This window comes from Dama dama, chromosome 5 (assembly GCF_033118175.1).
Source record: "Dama dama isolate Ldn47 chromosome 5, ASM3311817v1, whole genome shotgun sequence".
NCBI lineage: Eukaryota > Metazoa > Chordata > Mammalia > Artiodactyla > Cervidae > Dama > Dama dama.
Window position 1 is genome coordinate 106,860,521 of NC_083685.1, and position 18,392 is coordinate 106,878,912.

At 44.6% G+C, this 18,392-nt stretch overlaps 1 protein-coding gene and 1 long non-coding RNA gene across 5 annotated transcripts in view; one reads left to right on the forward strand and one right to left on the reverse strand.

Annotated features, from left to right (window-relative positions):
* Positions 1 to 374: 374 nt before the first annotated feature.
* Positions 375 to 10,496, reverse strand: LOC133057353 (uncharacterized). Its single transcript, XR_009693005.1, has 3 exons — positions 10,377 to 10,496; positions 4,665 to 4,893; positions 375 to 3,436 (listed from the first exon to the last, which is right to left on the reverse strand). It is a non-coding gene; the product is annotated as an uncharacterized LOC133057353 (long non-coding RNA).
* Positions 10,497 to 10,875: 379 nt separating this feature from the next.
* Positions 10,876 to 18,392, forward strand: part of ZNF652 (zinc finger protein 652) — a 70,299-nt gene continuing 62,782 nt past the window's right edge. For 2 of the 4 annotated variants that reach the window (XM_061143788.1, XM_061143784.1), the window contains exon 1: positions 10,876 to 11,008. The gene's annotated coding sequence lies outside the window, so the exon portion shown is untranslated. Of the gene's footprint in view, positions 11,009 to 11,865; positions 11,957 to 18,392 lie in introns of those variants that run through there. The other 2 variants (XM_061143785.1, XM_061143787.1) reach the window with 2 other exon arrangements.

Genomic DNA, 18,392 nt, shown 5'->3' on the forward strand with positions numbered 1-18,392 from the left:
ACACCTTTCCCATCCAGTCAATCTCCGGCTGTCCACTCCTTTTCTCTGAATCGCTTGGTATGACTACACAGTGTCTGGTGCTCCCCAGCTGTTTTGTCTACAAGTCTTCTTTCTCCAACCAGGTTGAAAACGTCTAGAGGGCAGGGGCCATTCCTTACATTTATTTATTTTTTCCATGTATTTTTATTAGTTGGAGGCTAATTATTTTACCATATTGTAGTGGTTTTTGCCATACATTGACATGAATCAGTCATGGATTTACATGTATTCCCCCTCCCGATCCCCCCTCCCACCTCCCTCTCCACCCGATCCCTCTGGGTCTTCCCAGTGCACCAGCCCCGAGCACTTGTCTCATGCATCCAACCTGGGCTGGTGATCTGTTTCACCCTTGATAATATACATGTTTCGACGCTGTTCTCTCGAAACACCCCACCCTTGCCTTCTCCCACAGAGTCCGAAAGTCTGTTCTGTACATCTGTGTCTCTTTTTCTGTTTTGCATATAGGGTTATCGTTACCATCTTTCTAAATTCCACATATATGCATTAGTATACTATATTGGTCTTTATCTTTCTGGCTTACTTCACTCTGTATAATGGGCTCCAGTTTCATCCATCTCATTAGAACTGATTCAAATGAATTCTTTTTAATGTCTGAGTAATATTCCATGGTGTATATGTACCACAGCTTCCTTATCCATTCGTCTGCTGATGGACCTCTAGGTTGCTTCCATGTCCTGGCTACATTCCTTACATTTTAGAGTCCCTCAGCCCAGAGCTGGGTATCTAATAGGCCTTTATTGAGACCTCCACTTGCCCTTTACTTCTCATTAAACATCAGAGAATTCACATGGGAAAATAAAAACAATAAAAGTGAATAAGCCTTCATTTGGGTGGCGTTGTCAACCATTTTACACATCAGAGAACTCCTACTGGAGAGAAGCCCCGTATCTGATGCGTCTGGGGGAGAGCCCTCGGGTGAGTCTGGAGGCTTGGAAGGCTCATCTGACTCAGTGTTCTGGAACTCAGTTACACAGAACGTGACGTGGGGAAACCTTCGCTCAAGAGACCCAGCCTTGGCGTGCACATCAGAGAGAAGTGATGAATCCAAAGAATGTGGAAAAACCTCCCCCAAGACCTTTACCAACCAACATCAGAGGATTCACCCGAGTCAAGAGCAGGGTAGATGCGGGGGATACAATAGGATGCAAAGTGGCCACAGCTCTTCGTCTCTGATTCATTTCTCAGCTGAAAAAATTGAGACTTGGACAGGAAGCATTTTCTACTGTAGGTACAGCTGGAATATCACAAAACTTTGTTGAGTGCTACTTTTTAAAGAAAACTTGAAACACTTCCATGTCTGATTTTCTTTGTCATTATTTCTCAGCAGGGAAGGGAAGGGATGACATCCTGAAATGCTTGTTACTGATGGTGAAATGGGGTTGGAGGGGCTGCATCACGGGTGTAGGCACAGGTCAGGATATGAGTTCTGTTCTCTGGGGACTCTTCTTTGATGTGCTGGGGACCATGCTAGGTGCTAAGGGAGATCAAAGCTGAAAAGAGAGGTCCTTGCCCTCAAATAGCTCATAACCCAGGAAGGGAACAGACGAGTTCTTACAATCTGCTTTAATGGGAGTGAACATGAAAAACAGCAGAGGCATGAGATACAGGAAAGGAGTCCCATGTTCCTTCGGGGGAAGTAGGATAAGCCTCACAGAGGAGGTATTGTTTTTTTTTTTTGTTTTTTTGTTTTTTTTTTTTTTTGAGGTATTATTTTATAATAGCTGAGACATAAAGGGTGAGGAGTTTGCCAGACAAACAAGTGAGGAGAGAGTGTTCCAGGCAAAGGCATAAGGAAGGGTATGGCTATTGAGGATCATGAAGCAATTCAATCTGTAAAGAATGGTGAGGGTGGCACAGGGGTGGGGTGGGCATAAGCTAGCCAGGCAGTCAGATGAGGGGAAGATAGCATGAGGCCCCTGAATGTCCTGCAAAGCAGTTCAGATTTCCCCTTAAACAATGGAAGCTGAATTAGTTTCCTACTGCTGCTGTAACAAATTACCACAAACTTGGCAGCATAAAACCACACAGATTTATTATCTAACAGTTCGGGAGGTCAAGAGCTTCACTGGGCCAAAGTCAAGGTGTCAGCAGACTGTGTTCCTTCTGGGGGCTCCAGGAGAAAGCTCTTTGCTTATTCTAGTTTCTAGAAGCTGCCAACATTCCTTGGCGCTTGTCCCTCTCCCATTTTCAAAGCCAGCGATCACAACATTCTGACCTCCGCTTCCTGGTCACTTCTCCTCTGACTCTAATGTTCTTGCCTCTTGTTCTTGTTCTCTTCTAAAGATCTTTGTGATTAGATTGGACCCACTGGATAATGGGGCTTCCATGGCAGATGGTAAAGAGTCTACCAGCAATGCAGGAGACCCAGGTTTAATCCCTGGGTCAGGAAGATCCCCTGGAGAAGGAAATGGCAACCCACTCGAGTATTCTTGCCTGGGAAATCCCATGGTGTCCATGGGGTCGCAAAGAGTCAGACACAACTGAGTGACTTCACTTTCTTTCTTTCTTTCTTTTACTGGATAATCCAGGTTAAGGTCTGCATTTCAAGATCCTTAACTTAATCCCATCTGCAAAGTCTGTTTCACCAACATAAGGTAATATATTCACAGCTTCCAGGTTTAGGATGTGGACATATTTAGAAGGCTATTATTCTGCTTATCACAGGAGCCATTCCAGAATTCTGAGCAGAAGCGTGAGGTAATTGGAGTGTTGGGTAGTACAGCACCATGGTTGAAAGAGCAGCAGTAGGCATCTGACCTCTTGGATTCAATCCTGACTCCATCATGAAAGACTTATGTGACCTTATGTCACTTGATGCTGGGAGGGATGGGGGGTAGGAGGAGAAGGGGACGACAGAGGATGAGATGGCTGGATGACATCACCGACTCGACGGGCATGAGTTTGAGCAAACTCCGGGAGTTTGTGATGGACAGGGAGGCCTGGCGTGCTGAGATTCATGGGGTGGCAAAGAGTCAGACACGACTGAGCAACTGAACTGAACTGAACTGAACTGGTATTACTTCCTACTTCATTTCTCTCTGTCTTTGTTTCCTCATCTGTGAAATGAGGACACCTACCTCTAAAGGTATAGTCGGAAGGATTCAGCACACTAACAGAGGTGCAACACTTATGACAGTGGAACGCACTCAATAAGCTGGGGACATCTTGGTGCTCAGTACATGTTAAGAACAGCAATCTGACCAGGAAAAAGACTGCAGTCAATGCCTTGCAGAGCAGAACGTAGCTTCCACAGGACTATCAAGACGATAGGAAGGAGGTCTCCAAGCTGCAGGGGATTCTATGGCACAGAGGAATCACGCAGGCCCTCTGAATGGCAACACGTTGCTCAGTGGAGCTCTCAGCTTCTTCCTGTCTGCTGGCAAAATGAAATGAGCGATAGGAGTTGCACCAATCTGTTCCTATCCTTAGGTGGGGTTCCATCTGTGTTGGATAATATTAGAGTGGAGGTGATACTTTGTCTTAAGTTCTTCCCTGAGATCCATGGAACAAGTGTTTGATTTGACACGGAGCCAGTGAAAGACCTGGCGATATCTCAGCCACATACCCAGTGTGCCCATGAGTGTGTTTCTGAGTTGATGGACAACTGGTTTGGGGCCTCTTCTTCCCTATCTTCTCTGTCCCCATTTTCTGGTACCAATGAACCTAAGCTATAAAAAAACACAACTCTCCTTTCTGTTGCTTTTTTTCTTTATGGAACTCTAAAGGAGCAGTTTTGGATTGCCTAGAAGTTTACCTGCAAATGGATAAAATACAGGACACCCAGTTAAACCTGAATTTTTATATAAACAATGAATGATTTTAGTATGTCTCAAATGTTGCTATATGTTTAGTAATACTTTAAAAACCAGATTATTTGATTAACCAGAATACTCTGTTCCCTAAATTCATCATATAACACTTTATGTTCTTTGATGTAATCTACAAACGAGATTGGTATTCAAGCCCTGAAAGTTCTCGTACCTTCTGCAGGTAGACATTCTCTGTACTAACACAGGGAAAGGAGGGAAGACTGTTTCCAGAGGGATGGCAAGGGTGCAAATAGTAAGGACTGGTCCCTCTTATTTCTCTGATATGAATGGTGATAGCTGTGATTCAGTTTCTTCTTCTGCCCAACTCTGAGATTCAGAGAAGCTCAGTTCCTGTTCCATATCGCACATGCCCTCTACATTAGTGGGGAGGATCATCCCTGCTGCTCCAGGACCCAAGGGTGACCAGGACACCCATTTTGCTTAAGTATATTGAGATTATATTGCTAATAAGACTATATTGCTGTCTTTGATCTGGACTAGGATAATGATGATGACTCTCACCAACTACAGGATGTAAGTGAGAGTCTGTCTCTGGATTGGGTGTGTATAATTCACAGTCACTGTTATATAAAGCACATAAATGAAAGAATAGCTGAAATCTGCAAGGCTAGTCACTGTTGACACTAGGTTTGCTCAAGCTTTGGCTCTCAGGCTCCATCCCATGTAACTCCTCCAATCTAGAATGACCTTCCTTTTTTTATTCACCTTGAGCCCTCTAAACTTCCGTCTGTGGCGGGGAGTGGGGGGGTAAACACCTGAAATCTTCCAACTTACCTTGTTTGCAGGCTGAAGCTCAGCCCTGCCACCAGTTAGGACTTCAAGCAGATGATCACTTCCAGGTCGCTCCCTGGTCATCTGCAGCCACTCTCCACTGCAGCATATTGTTCAGCCTGGTGCCGTCAGGTGGGACTTGAGTTTTCACATCCAAGTTGTTTAGACGTGTTGTGATGGCTGGTTTCTACATTTCTGTACTCACTCCCATTTCAGCATCATTTCAGAAACTCTAAGTAAATGCAAAAGGTTATAACACTTTATGAAACAGGAAGGAATTTTACCCCCTCTGGATGTGAACTGACCCACCCAGCTGATGGCAGGAGGCCTAACCACACAGGATTAACTGTGTTCTCTAGCACCTGCATTACTTCTAGAAAAAGTGGCCCTAAGGGGCCAGAGGAATTAATGACTTAATGCCTACAAAGCTCTAGGAACAACTTGCTGCAGATAAGGCCTCATTATCGTTAATTGTTGTTATTATTTTTGTTATTGTTGTTCTTAACCCAGCTCCTGTGAAAAGCTGCCACAGCTCTCTCAGTGACCTCAGGTCAGGGGTTTAATGAATACCTCTTCTGACTGCCAGAGGCCCCAGGCACGGTGTTCCCGCCCCCACATCCAGGCTCCACCTCCTCGGAGCTCCGCCTTCAGGGTCCTTGCAACCTGGCAGATCTTCCCAGGCCCTATCGGAGGGACCCCATCATTCTTCAGTCCCGCAAACACTCCAGCTCCCGCTGCTCCCAGCTCCAGACACCCACATCCCCTTCGCCACCTCTCCCCCATGTAATCTCACACACCTCTCTTGACCTTGTCTCCCCTTTCCTGCAGTTTCCTAGCACCCCCAACACATTTCTTTTGACTCCCAAACTGCCCTCCAGAGCCAAGGCTTTTGAGGATCACGAAAGTTAAGAGGGGGTTCCCTGAGCCCTGTCCTTCACCCTTGCGTTCCCCACGTCCTACACTGCATCCTAGGTCTCGCATCCCACCTTCGTGAGACCTTCAGGATTGTTCCTCAGGTGGCGAGGCCGGTTGGGTGGGTTGGCTGGTTTAGGGTTACAGAGTTTGGCACTAACTCACAGCCCCGTGCAGCTGCCTTCTTTAATTAATTACTTCCAATTTTTGAAAAATCATCTCTTCATTTGGACCTCAGTGCATGCCTCTGGGGCACATGTCACATCAATTACACACAACAATTAAGTCTGCTGCCTAAAGAAGCTGTGAGCCTCTTAAACAACTCAAACACAGTTCGAGCCTAACTGCCTTAGATCACTCAGCTGTACATGGCCCTTGAGGCAGAACCCCCAGGGGAGGAATCGAGCTGCAGCAGTCCACGTGGGAAAGGAAGATGTTCTCTTGTTGTGGGTCCCTGCCCTGGGCCACCCACGCTCCCTAACCCCAGGGTTCCTCTTGGCCTTTGCTTAAATAGTCAGGAAGCTCAGGTGGTTTCTCTAGGGTAGTAACAACCTCTCTCAAATTCCAAAGCCCACCTCTCTACTGTCCTAATTGGCCATCTTGCGTGGATAAAGATGAATCCGAGGCCCTCACACAACAGGATGGGGACTAAGTTAATCTGTCCTTCCACCCATAGAGATGGTAGACACAGACTTAACTAATGCTTTCACAATGGTTTGGATTAGGAAAACGGTCACAGATGTTGCTTGAGGGTAGAGAGAATTTCTTAATGGTCCTTGATTCCCACCTTGCATGACACACACTTGGTAGATATTTCAGGAAGGTTCATAGAATGCTGAAGACAGAAAGGGGAAAGAGCATGCAGTACATCCACAGTTTTCCACCTGCAAAGAAAGTAGGCAGATGGGACTGGCCTAAAACCTTAGCCTCATTAACATTGTCCTTTCTACCCAACTGGAATTAAACAAACAAACAAACACATTAGAAGGCCAGGTAAAAGTGGCTTTCCTTATCTATTTAACTCATTTCTTTATTGGCATATGTGAGTCGCCTGTGAGTCTTTTTGTCCTTTTATGTTTGCCAGAATCGCGGCTGGCCATTTGAGTCCAAACTTCCAGAGAGCAGAGACCACATGTGTTCCATTTGCTTTGTATGGTATCCAGCAAAGGGCTGCAGTACAGTATCACAGACAAGTCCTGGACTTGGACCCTAGAGACCCAGGATTTCATTCTGGCCATGTTACCCTTAAAATCTGGACCTTGTTTTTAATATACTGTTTTGAAAAAATTAGCAGAAACAAACATTTTCTGCCCTTCCTACCTTCCGGTGTTGAGGGAAGAATTAAGTGAAATATTGTAAAAGAAAGATTTGTAGACGTTGTCACATAAGTGTGCTTTTTGAAAAAAAATTATATGGAGAAAGAAATGGCAGCCCACTCCAGTATTCTTGCCTGGAAAAGTCCGTGGACAGAGGAGCCTGACAGGCTGCAGTCCATGGGGTTACATGACTGAGCATGAGGGTGGAGGGAGATGGATTGATAGCAATAAACTAGTAAAACTAAAAAAAAAAAAAAAAATTATAAAATGCCTTTTGATGATAAGGACACCAGAGTAATTGTGACCCAAACTCTGAGATGTTTCAGTTGGAGAAGCTGATGTGTAGAGACCACAGCTGTATGGGGCTCTGAACCAGATGATGGTCCCAGACCATGCTGCAGCTAAATCAGCTGAGATCAAAGTGGCCAATAGCCTCAAGAGCCTCCCTCATCTTTGTCCCCAAAGCAAAAGAGCTCCACTCACATACCTGACCTTTTAGTGCATTCTGGCATTTGTTTTAACTTTTCATTGGAATTTTAGTGGGGGTGGTGCAAGTTGAGAGGGCACAGAATGAAAGCGCCCATGGACCTTATATACACATACACACAAGCGCACACACACAAGCCCCTTGGCAGACAAGCCAAGAGTCCAGCTTTCTGGGTTGTCTCTAGACATTATCACTTGAGAAAAAAGTGGCTACCAAAGGGAAGTCCAGGACCACTGTATCCATTCTGTAAAAGGGGCAAGTTTCCTATAGTAAGGGCTTCGAGATGAGAAATTGGATAGTAACTCTTAGGAAAGGAATGGAGTTACAAGGTATTAAGGGACACAGTCAACTTTCTAAAGGAGAATCCTAGGTATTACATCTGAAAGGCTCTAAGAGCCATATAACCCCCTCTTCTTACAAAACCTCAAAGGTGGAGCGATTGAGCAAAGGTCACAGCACCACAAGTATGAGGGCCTAGGAAACCCCGAACAGAACTCTGGCCCCAAGTCTGGTGCAATACATGGGGTAACACTAGTCAGTGGGTAGGCAGGGAGCAACAACCACTGCCCCTCCACGTGGAAAGAACTAGTACTGACTAGGGCTACACCCCTGGAAACTTGGGGAGCAAAGAAATGCAGTGAATAGGGAGCTTGTACCAGGCTGTCCAGGTCACCTTATAGGAGCCAGATGGCTCTGCTGCTATTTAAATTAAATCTGTAAGGTTTTCAGAGCTGTCAAAATATACAGAACTTTTTACTAAAATTTTTAAATAAAAAAAAAAAAAAATGGTGGGGGTTCCCTGGTTGCCTAATGGTTAGGGTTCTGGGCTCTCACTGCCATGGCCCTCGTTCAATCCCTGGGGAACCAAGATTCCACAAGCTACATGGCATGGCCAATAAAAGGGTGGGGGCAAAGGAGTTTTGCTGGTTTTGGCTGATGGCTTTAATGAGATAGTGAAGAATTATCCAGGGCCAGGAGACCAGGATAACAGAAGTCTCATTTTCCAATTAGGCCAGATGTGGGTGCTAAATATTGCCTGTAATGACTGCTGACAGCACTTCTGGTAGGTTCTCAAGGGGGAAGAGTTAAGGGGGAGCAGAGGAACTGGGATCACCATGCCAGGCCCAAGGCCTTCCAAAGTACCTGTCACCAAGGCTTCAAATACACTGGTCAAGTTCCAAGTGCCTGGAGAGAGCGAAGAGGGAAAAGACATGAAATAAAGGAGATACGTAAAACTGAATATTAGAACTATTATCCCTCACATGGTGAGGCTACTTGTTTTCACTCCATGGGAAAACGCAGCCATTTCTCCAAGAAGGCCTGTTAAACCCTTTGAGAGGACAACATGTTGGGAGTCAGAAGACTGAGTGCTGCCTGCCTCCATTGTTGACTGGGCTGGGTGACTTAGGCTGAGCCAGTAGACACACCTTGGCTTGAATTGCCTTCATTGGGAATAATACCAGTTCTGCTTGCATCATGGGGTTGCTGGAAAATCTGATAATGGATATAATCTGTCTGCAAAAACCATAAAGCACTCTTCAAGTGGAAGGTGATAATATTACTATTCCAATGACTAGGAGCCTTTCATGGGTAGAAACTCCTAGAGACCTGGTTCTTCAGCCATCACTCTACATATCCCTCTTTCAAGAGGCAGAATTGGAGAAGAGATGGAACAAATGTCCAAGAAGGCAAAGTTATACATCTCAGTGAGATGTTCTAGGCTCACTGGCCTCCATGGATGCCAAGGTTTTTCTCACATTGAATCTTAAGTTTTTCCTTTTACTACTTATTCTTGTTTTCTCCTGTTTTTCTTGAAGATTTTCTCTCACCTGCTTCAATATGACATTATTTTTAGTGTTTATCCACTGAAGACACTCACTATTGAAGAACATGACCCAAAGTTGCTAAATTGATCCCTGGAGTCCAAGTGTAATAAAAACGAAGCATCTGTTTTGAGAAGTAGCCAAGGATAGAGTTAGCCCTGGAACCCTTTTATTTATAAAGTTTCAATCTCTTCCCTTTTCCCAGACTCAGGTCATTTTATTCCCTACAGGAATTTTTGGGGGTGCAATTTTTGGAGAAGTAGCTGCATACATATTCATTAAAATGTTGAGAGCTTAGATTTAGTGCAAGAACATTTATTAAGTGTAGTGTAAGGATAATAAAGAATTCCCATTAAGATAAAATTTGGAAAATAGCAGGGAACTTTGGTTTATGGTGGGAAAGGTCATGACTTGGTTCTACTCCACTGGAGGCCTTTACTTTGCCTGGTTCATTTCCCCTCCCTGTACTCCAAGCACTTTCAATTATGGACAGCTTCTCTTGGCGATGAACTTGGATAAATGCTACCTTGTTAGCTAATAGTACCATTAATTATATTAATGATTAATAGCTAATTAGTCATGATGCTGTAATGCTTAAATGGAGGCTTCCTTTCTTTCGGCAGCTCCATATCTCAAGGACAATCGCGCACACGCGCGCGCGCGCCTACACACACACACACACACACACACACACACACACACACACACACACACACACACACACTCCCCTTCCCTATTTTTGGCCGCAGAACAAGCAGGGTTCTAAATTTGTTTTTCTGACAAGTCTGGGCGATCTCTAAATTTCTCGTTTTTATTAGCTGTCCCATTCATCAGACAAATAACCCCCTACTGCTTACATTCTGTCTTTTTTATTTGTCTTCTGTCATCCACACCGCCCTTCAGTAACAAGGGGGCCAGAGTCAAATTGTTTTTTGATTGTTTACCTTATAAACCAAAAAACCTCCTTGACTTCTACTAAATCTCGCTTGGACCTGCTTTTCTACTTTGGCCCCCTTTCTGAACTTCACTTTCCCTAATCTTAACCCGCTCTCTACTTCGTGGAACACCCCCAGTCTCCAGCCCCAAGCTCCCTCCTACTCTACATTTCGGCTTCCTTTCAGCAGCCACGCCCCCAGACCCAAGGAGAGCGTCGCGCACGCGCACTCCACGCCTTTACCTGGGCGCTCGGCAGTGGGCGGAGTAGGGGAGGCGGGGGTGGAGCGGGAGTCGGCGGTCGTGTGGGAGGCGAAGCGCTCACAATGTGGCAGGAGGGAGGAAAGGTGCGCCAGGGCCGGCCCCGAGGGCTGCGCATGCGCGCCGCCGCGCCCAGCGGCCGGGATGCCAGGGGGCGGGAGGAGGGAGGTGTCGGGCTCCCTGTTGGGCGGGCGGGCGGGCGGGGAGGGGGGGGGCCGGCAAGGGAAGGGGCCGCGGGCGCGCGCGCGCTCTCGCCGCCGCTCGCCCTCCCTCTCTCCCTGCCCCCCTCTCTGCACACAGAACCACACACGCACACCCCCCCTCCCCTGCCTCCCTCCCCGCGCGCCGCCCGCCCCGCCAGCCCCGCTCGCCCTCGCGCGCTCGGAAGGGAGTCGCGAGACGTCGGAGCGGCGGCCACGTAGCGCTGCGGCGGCGGCGGCGGCGGCGGCCGAGGCCGGGTCTGCGGAGCGGCCCTGAGGACAGACGTTGGGCAGGGGGGAGGGGCCGGCCCGGCCGGCGGTTGTTACTCGAGCGCCGCGGCTACAGGCCCCCCGCCGCAGGGATGGACCGCCGAGGCGGCGGTCGGGGCGGCGGAGGCGGAGGCGGCCGGCCAGGGTGAGTAGGGGCCCCTGCCCCCCACGCACACGCCACAGTCGCGGCTGCGCCCCTGGCAGCAGCCCTTCCTCTCTGCCGCCCGCCGAGCCGACAGGGGCTCTGGGCGCCGGGTTAACCCTTCGCCGAGGCAGCTGCGTGCACTAGGCCGGAGCAGCCCCCATCCGGCTGGGAGGCCCCGGGCGCTGAGCTCTTCTGGCCCCGAGCCTGGCTGGAGGCGCCCGCTTCTGTCCCTTCGCCCCCTCTTTCTCGGACCCGGGCTGGGCTCCAGTTTTGCAGAGTGCGCTCGCCCGGAGGCCCGAGGGGAAGCTGGGGTTGCACGGGGTAGCGGGCCGAGGGAAGGTTTGCACCGGTCCTCCTTCGAGCATTCTCCTGCTCCGCTGCTGGTGGCTTGCACCCACTGCCTCCCCTGCCCTGCGGCTGCGCCCAAACCACCAACCCCCGGGAGTATTGTGCCGCCTGAGATAAAAATGCATCTAAGTGTACACCCGCCCAATACTCACCCAGAGGGTAATACAGACCTTTCTCCACCCCCACCACAGCCTCCCCTCCAATCAGGCTCTGCTTAAGATTTTTAGATGGGAGCCACTAAAGGTAGTGACACCCCCGTTACATCTGCACAGAACATGTTCATTGTCGAGGAATGTCTCCTCCAGAAATGAAAAATAACCCCTGCTTCACCCTGGAACACTGTCTTCACGATTTAAGATCCCGTCTGCCCTTCTTGAAGAGGGCCAGTCTTTGATCACATCTAGCACATCCCTCCCCCACAACGCGCGCGCGCACACACACACACACACACACACACACACACACACACACTTCCTGATTGCTGAACAGTCCCTGTCATCGCGAATCCATTGTCAGGAATGGCTTGTGCCAATCAAAGGAATGTGCTTTTGCCTTTGGAGAAGGGTGCTTTCCACAACCATGTTCTCAGGATGTTGCCGTGTGAGTCTGTCTTTGATTGTCCTCAGGTTGCCTCTGTGTTCAAGTATCATCTTTCCAGTGTTTCCCCTATATACATTACATCTCCCGTGGATCCCCAGTAATCCCTGAGTGAAGGGTTTTTTTCCCCAGCTAATTACGTATGGTGTGTGGGAATTTCATTTTTTTAAAAATTTCGTTTGTTTTGTTGTAATGTTTAACATCTGTGGTCAAGGCATAGTAAATATATAGGGTAATATTTTGGGACGAATGTGTTTGTTTTCTTTTCCAGAAATGGCATGGTCCGTATTGTTCTGGGAATGGCAAATAGCACATGCTTTGTTGACAACATGTGTGTGCTTAGGGAATGAAGAGCTGCAGTGGCTGGCGTGTGAGAGTGTGTGCCCTGAATGCTGGTTGTGTTCCCATGTAGGGCTGATTTGAGAGTGGTGAGCTATATACTGTGTGTGATAGGGCTGGCAGGCATTTGAGATGTTTGTATCAGGACTGTGCACATGTATTCAGATAGATACTGCCTTTAGTATAATTTTGTTGAAAATGTACACTGCTGCGTTTTCGGGATTCTGAAAATGTCTGTTTTAGTGGTTCCTAACCTCTCTTTGGATTTATGGAAGCCTTTAGGACCCTCTTCCAGGGGAAATAGACACTCATAATTGTGTATGCAGTTACCATCATCTTGAGCCTGGTCCTGGGCCCTGAGGTTAAAAATCTGTATTGAAAGGACTTTGAGTTTTGTGTTTTGCTTTCTTCCTTTCTTGAGGATTGGCATTACTTTGGTCCTGAGCAGTAAGCAACAAACTAGATGAAATATGCATCCTCGTGTTTTGTTCTTTAATTACAGTGAGTTAGGTATTTGTATGGTATCATTTCCCTGCCTTTCAGTAAAGAAATGTATGTGAGAATTTCAGAAAAAGTTAAAACTGGAGTCAAAGTAACTTGTCTAAATGTGTCTAAATGTGCCTGGCACTATCTTCTAAATGTAGCAGATTTCAACAGCAGAATCAGTGGTCTGTTTTCTAATGCCTATCTGGAATCATTTTGTGTTGTTTGAGGTTGATCTGATCTCTTAAAAGAAGGCCTTATCTTTCCCATGGTAGAGTACCTGCTCTGTGAAGATTTTTCAGCTTTATTAAATGTGATTTCATGTCTTTTTTTCAGGGTGATATTACCATCAGAATCATCCATTTTTAAATTTTGTTTTAATGGAAGGATTTTAATTATAATAAGGAAATTCAGTCTCCATGTTTAAAATCTAGAACTAGGTATGAATGTTGCACCATTCTACAATAAGCAGGGCATAAATATTAACTATTCTTGTTTAAGTCACCCTGCCCTCAGCCTTTGCCTTTTGACCATATCTCAGTCAGGAGACAGTGTGTGATAGTGTTATGATGGGCAGTGAGATAAAAGAAACAGGTCCCCAGCTCTCCAGGAGCTTGTAATTCTGATAATATTTTTCGCTTACAAAATCCTTTAGGACTTTCATATTTTTGGTATTTTGGAGTTTCTGAGAGGCTAAGGAATTTATGGTATTAACAGCATTTTGGATGGCAAGGGAGCCTTGGAATCTTGCATAAAACCTGTTTCATTCACCTGAAGGATAGCATTTATTCTAATAATTATGCAGTGTATCCTATGAAATTTCAAAGCATGCTGAGATTGCAAATATTGCATTTTTATTATCTAATAAACATGATTGAGGTGGCATATATTGCAGGTTATATATTTTTTTTCATGTCATGCCTAAAGTTTTACTGTCAGAAATTATTTGCCTATTGTAAGCCCAAGGAATTTCACAATTGCAAATATGTTACTTTTCTGTCTCTGTAGTATATGACAAATCATTAAAATCTCAGGGGACAGTGTGCTTCCTTGATTTAACATCACAGAACCTCTTCTAACCAGTCACTTACCTAGGTAAACACCCACACACCACAAAGCAGCTGATCATATAACTCATATGGCTGTGAGAACAGCATTCTCTCTGCCAAATTCAGAGCTTGGAAGCTGGAAAACAATTGCATAGCAGTGAAACCCGGAGTAGTGGTGCCGGCAGCTCACTCTCATTAACACAAACAGCTTGCTGTAGTTTTTTCAACGCTCTTCTTCAGACACCCTTCCCTTAGGAGGTTTCAGATCAGCAGCTTCTACTCAAGGGAAACAGCACCTACTTTCTGCAACTGTGGCCTCAAGATCTGATGCGTGACACCCAGAGCTGTTTCCATTTCTGCTCTCAGTATGGGAAGTAATCTTGTAGTGTGGTAAGAAAATACTTTTCAAGTCTGTAGAAAAAAGTTGATTAGTAATGCTGATGTGATTTTGTTTTTGAATGTCTGAAACCTTTCGAAGAAGCAAACTTGTAAAAGTGAACTGTTTAAAAAACAAATCACCCTTTTCTCAAGAGTTTCAGAAAATTTCACCAAAATGTAAATATACTCTTGAGTTTCATTTCCCTTGTTCTAAAAAGTCAGTTGAGAGACAACCAGAAGCAAAAAAGAACTCAACTGGATTCTCTCGTATTTTGAATCATAGCCTTTGGAACTAAAGGTGGTGACTGCATTTCCTCGCCAGGAATTCCTGAGTCTTAACGCTACTGTTTTAGGTATGATGTTTTTCTCATCTGTTATCATCATTTCAGACAGCATTTTGATACAATGATTTTGATAAGCAGAATTTATTTTAATAAAAGTTAGTTGGTGTTGGAGTTAGTGACTTTTGCTGAGGGAGGATCAGGGAGATGGTTCTTTGGAGCCAGGCAGAACTAGGTTTGAATAAAGCTCCGCTGCCTTTACAGCATTGGACTCGTCACCTTGACCTCTCTCTAGCCTCAGTTTCCTCATCAGAAGAATGGGGTTTGTTATGATATTAGAGGTAATATATGTGAACTTCTGGAACACAGGCACATGTACACATTCAGGACTCAATAGTAGGACAGGAGTGATGTGGGAGTGAAACTACTGATCATTTTGGCTTACAGGATTTAGAAGTCTGGTGCTGCTATCTGCGTACTTTAATTTGTGCCAATTTGAGATGAAAAAATTGCAAATATTTAACTTGGTGCATACCTAAGTCTTGCAGGTGCACCGTGCTTGTTGGAACTTTGATTTGTTGCTCTATGGCTGGCTGAACTTGGTAGAGACAATAAAACTTAGCTCCAAATTCAACAGTGTTAACCCACAGGCTGTGCTTGTTTTAAGCCTTTTCAGAGCTTACGTGGTGAAAGGGGTGTTTTAGGACACTAATGTAGCTCAATGAGTTCTGTGTCCAGAGTTGAATCACGTGCAAAGCCTTGTGTAAATTTTCATGGTTAATGCAAGTCATAAATGCTTGGTGGAATCAGTGAAGACATCAGATGCTTATTTTAGTTAATCTGTTTGTTTATGTAGCAGTTATCTTTGATATTTGAAAAAACTTATGAACATTTTTTTCTTAAAAAATTCTCAAAAAAAAAAAAACACAACAAATTCTCATTGTTCTTCTGAGGTTTTGATCATGAACTGTTATTATTAGGCTATAAGTTTGAGTGCCTAAGGCATTTTTGCTTTAATGGGTGAAGAAAAGAAAAGTAAGGTCCCTTACCTGTCAAATTTGATCAGCTCTCCACTTTAGACCTATACCTTTAGGTTGTGTATATAGTTCCCAGCATTGTTTTTAGTCAAAAAGGCAAGTTTATGGTAAAATACATTATTTTTTTTTAAATGGCAACCCACTCCAGGACTCTTGCCTGGAAAATCCCATGGACGGATGGAGGAGCCTGGTAGGCTACAGTCCATGGGGTCGCAAAGAGTCAGACACGACTGGGCGACTTCACATACATAAACATAGTTTAAGATTCTAGTTACTTTGAAAAGTAGTTTCAGGGAACATATACAGTTTTATTCAATACACAGAACTTTTAAAATAGGGTTTCTTGAGTTCTATAGAATTAAATTATTCTGTCATTTTTGCAGACTATCACTATGATAAGTCCATAACCCAAGAGTTAGCTAGAGACTTTTCCAATAAGGTAGGGACATCAGTAATGCATTAGGAAATAGCTCAAGGGAATCTGCTAAGCCTTATTTTCTTTTATCATTGAGCCACTTAGGGGTTTGCCCATCAGTGGAATCAGTCACTAGTATTGGATTGCTGATAAAGAGGAATTGGCAAGTAATGGTCTTAGACTCACCTTAGACTTTGCAGAACACTTGAAAAAAACTTAGCCTTGGCCAGAATGTGTAACAGCAGCATTTATACTTTGTGAACCCACTGACTAAATAAGGTTTAGATGATTGAGTTAACATAATTTTTTCTCAACTATAATATATTTTGCTAAGTAAACTTTTTTTTGGAAGTGGTGCTGTTTGTTTGTTTTTTTTTTTTTTTCTGTCTAGTTTGCTGGAGTCAAATGGCTCAGTAAATGGCTTGTTGCTTTTGTCAGTTTCTTGATACGCCAGTTGGTATGTGGTGAGAAGGGATTGTTGGAAGAGAATAAGAATGGAAATAATGCAAAGAATGGCTCCTGAGCATGATTTTTGGTCTTTTCCATGGATGTAAAGACCATGGTATCAGAATTGTGACTCTACCTGGATTTCGCCAAGATAGGCAGTGTGGGTGATTCCTTTTGACTGCAATGCTAGTGTAGAATATAATCTTCAACACATTTATACCTTCAGCTTTGTGATTTAGATTCAGTTCGGGGGATTCAATGGAATATAACTTCTTTTTTTAAATAATCTTTTTAAAATTTTTTGTTTATTTTTTGCTGCGCCGGGTCTTAGTTGCTGCCTGTGGGCTTTCTCTAGTTGCGTTGAGCAGGGACTGCTCTAGAGTTGTGGTGCATGGGATTCTCACTGTGGTGATTTCTCTCAGGGAGCAGAAGCTCTAGGTGCAGGGGCTTCAGTAGTTGTGGCGCACAGGCTTAGTTGCTCCACAGCGTGTGGGATCTTCCTGGACCAGGGATTAAGCTTGTGTCCTCTGCATTGGCAAGTGAATTCTTAACCACTGGACCACCAGGGAAGTCCCAGAATATAACTTCTTAATTATACTGTGTGAGCTATAAAATGAGATTTATAACTAGGCCCTTATAAATTGTTTTTACCCTTTTGAATATATCATTTTAATATATCTAGAATAACATCAGTGGCCTATGAATATTGAAATGCAAAAAATAGTACAATAAAGTGCTGTTTTGTTTCTTGAGGGGTTGGCAGGGAGAGCACTTGTGACCTCAGTTTTGTAGATAAATCTGGTTTTTTTCCCCCAGTTCCTCTTAAAACTATGTCCCAGCTGCCCATGGAGTTTTCCTATATTAATATACTAACAGCTGGAGTTTGAACAAAAAAGATCTTAATGACCTGGATAACCACAATTGTGTGATCACTCACCTAGAGCCAGACATCCTGGAGTGTGAAGTCAAGTGAGCCTTTGGAAGCATCACTACAAAGATAGTGGAGGTGATGGAATTCCAGCTGAATTATTTCAAATCCTCAAAGATGATGCTGTTAAAGTGCTGCACTCAATATGCCAGCAAATTTGGAAAACTCAGCAGTGACCACAGGACTGGAAAAGGTCATTTTTCATTCCAGTCCCAAAGAAGGTCAATGCCAAAGAATGTTCAAACTACCACAGAATTGCACTCATTTCACATGCTGGAAAAGTAATGCTCAAAATCCTTTAAGCTTGGCTTCAACAGTTTGTGAACCAAGAAATTCCAGATGTACAAGCTGGATTTAGAAAAGGCAGAAGAATCAGAGATCAAATTGCCAACATCCATTGGATCATAGAAAAAGCAAGAGAATTCCAGAAAAACATCTTACTTCTGCTTCATTGACTACACTAAAGCGTTTGACTGTGTAGATCACAACAAACTGGAAAATTCTTAAAGAAATGGGAATACAAGACCACTTTACCTGTCTCTTGAGAAACCTATATGCAGGTCAAGAAGCAACAGTTAGAACCAGACACGGAAAAACAGATTGGTTCAAAATTGGGAAAGGAGTATGTTAAGGCTATATATTATCAACCTGCTTATTTAACTTATGTGCAGAGTACATCATGTGAAATGCCTGGCTGAATGAATCATAAGCTGGAATCAGGATTGAGGGGAGAAATATCAATAACCTCAGATATACCGATGACGGCACCCTTATGGCAGAAAGGGAAGAAGAATTAAAGAGATTAAAGAGCATCTTGATAAAGGTGAAAGTGGAGAGTGAAAAAGCTAGCTTGAAACTCAACATTCAAAAAATTAAGATCATGGCCTCTGGTCCCATCACTTCATGGCAAATAGATGGGGAAGCAGTGGAAACAGTAGACTCCAAAATCACTGCAGATAGTGACTGTAGCCATAAAATTAAAAGCCACTTGCTCCTTGGAAGAAAAACAATGACAAACATAGACAGTGTCTTGAAAAGCAGAGACATTACTGTGCCTCTAAAGATCTGTTTAGTCAAAGCTA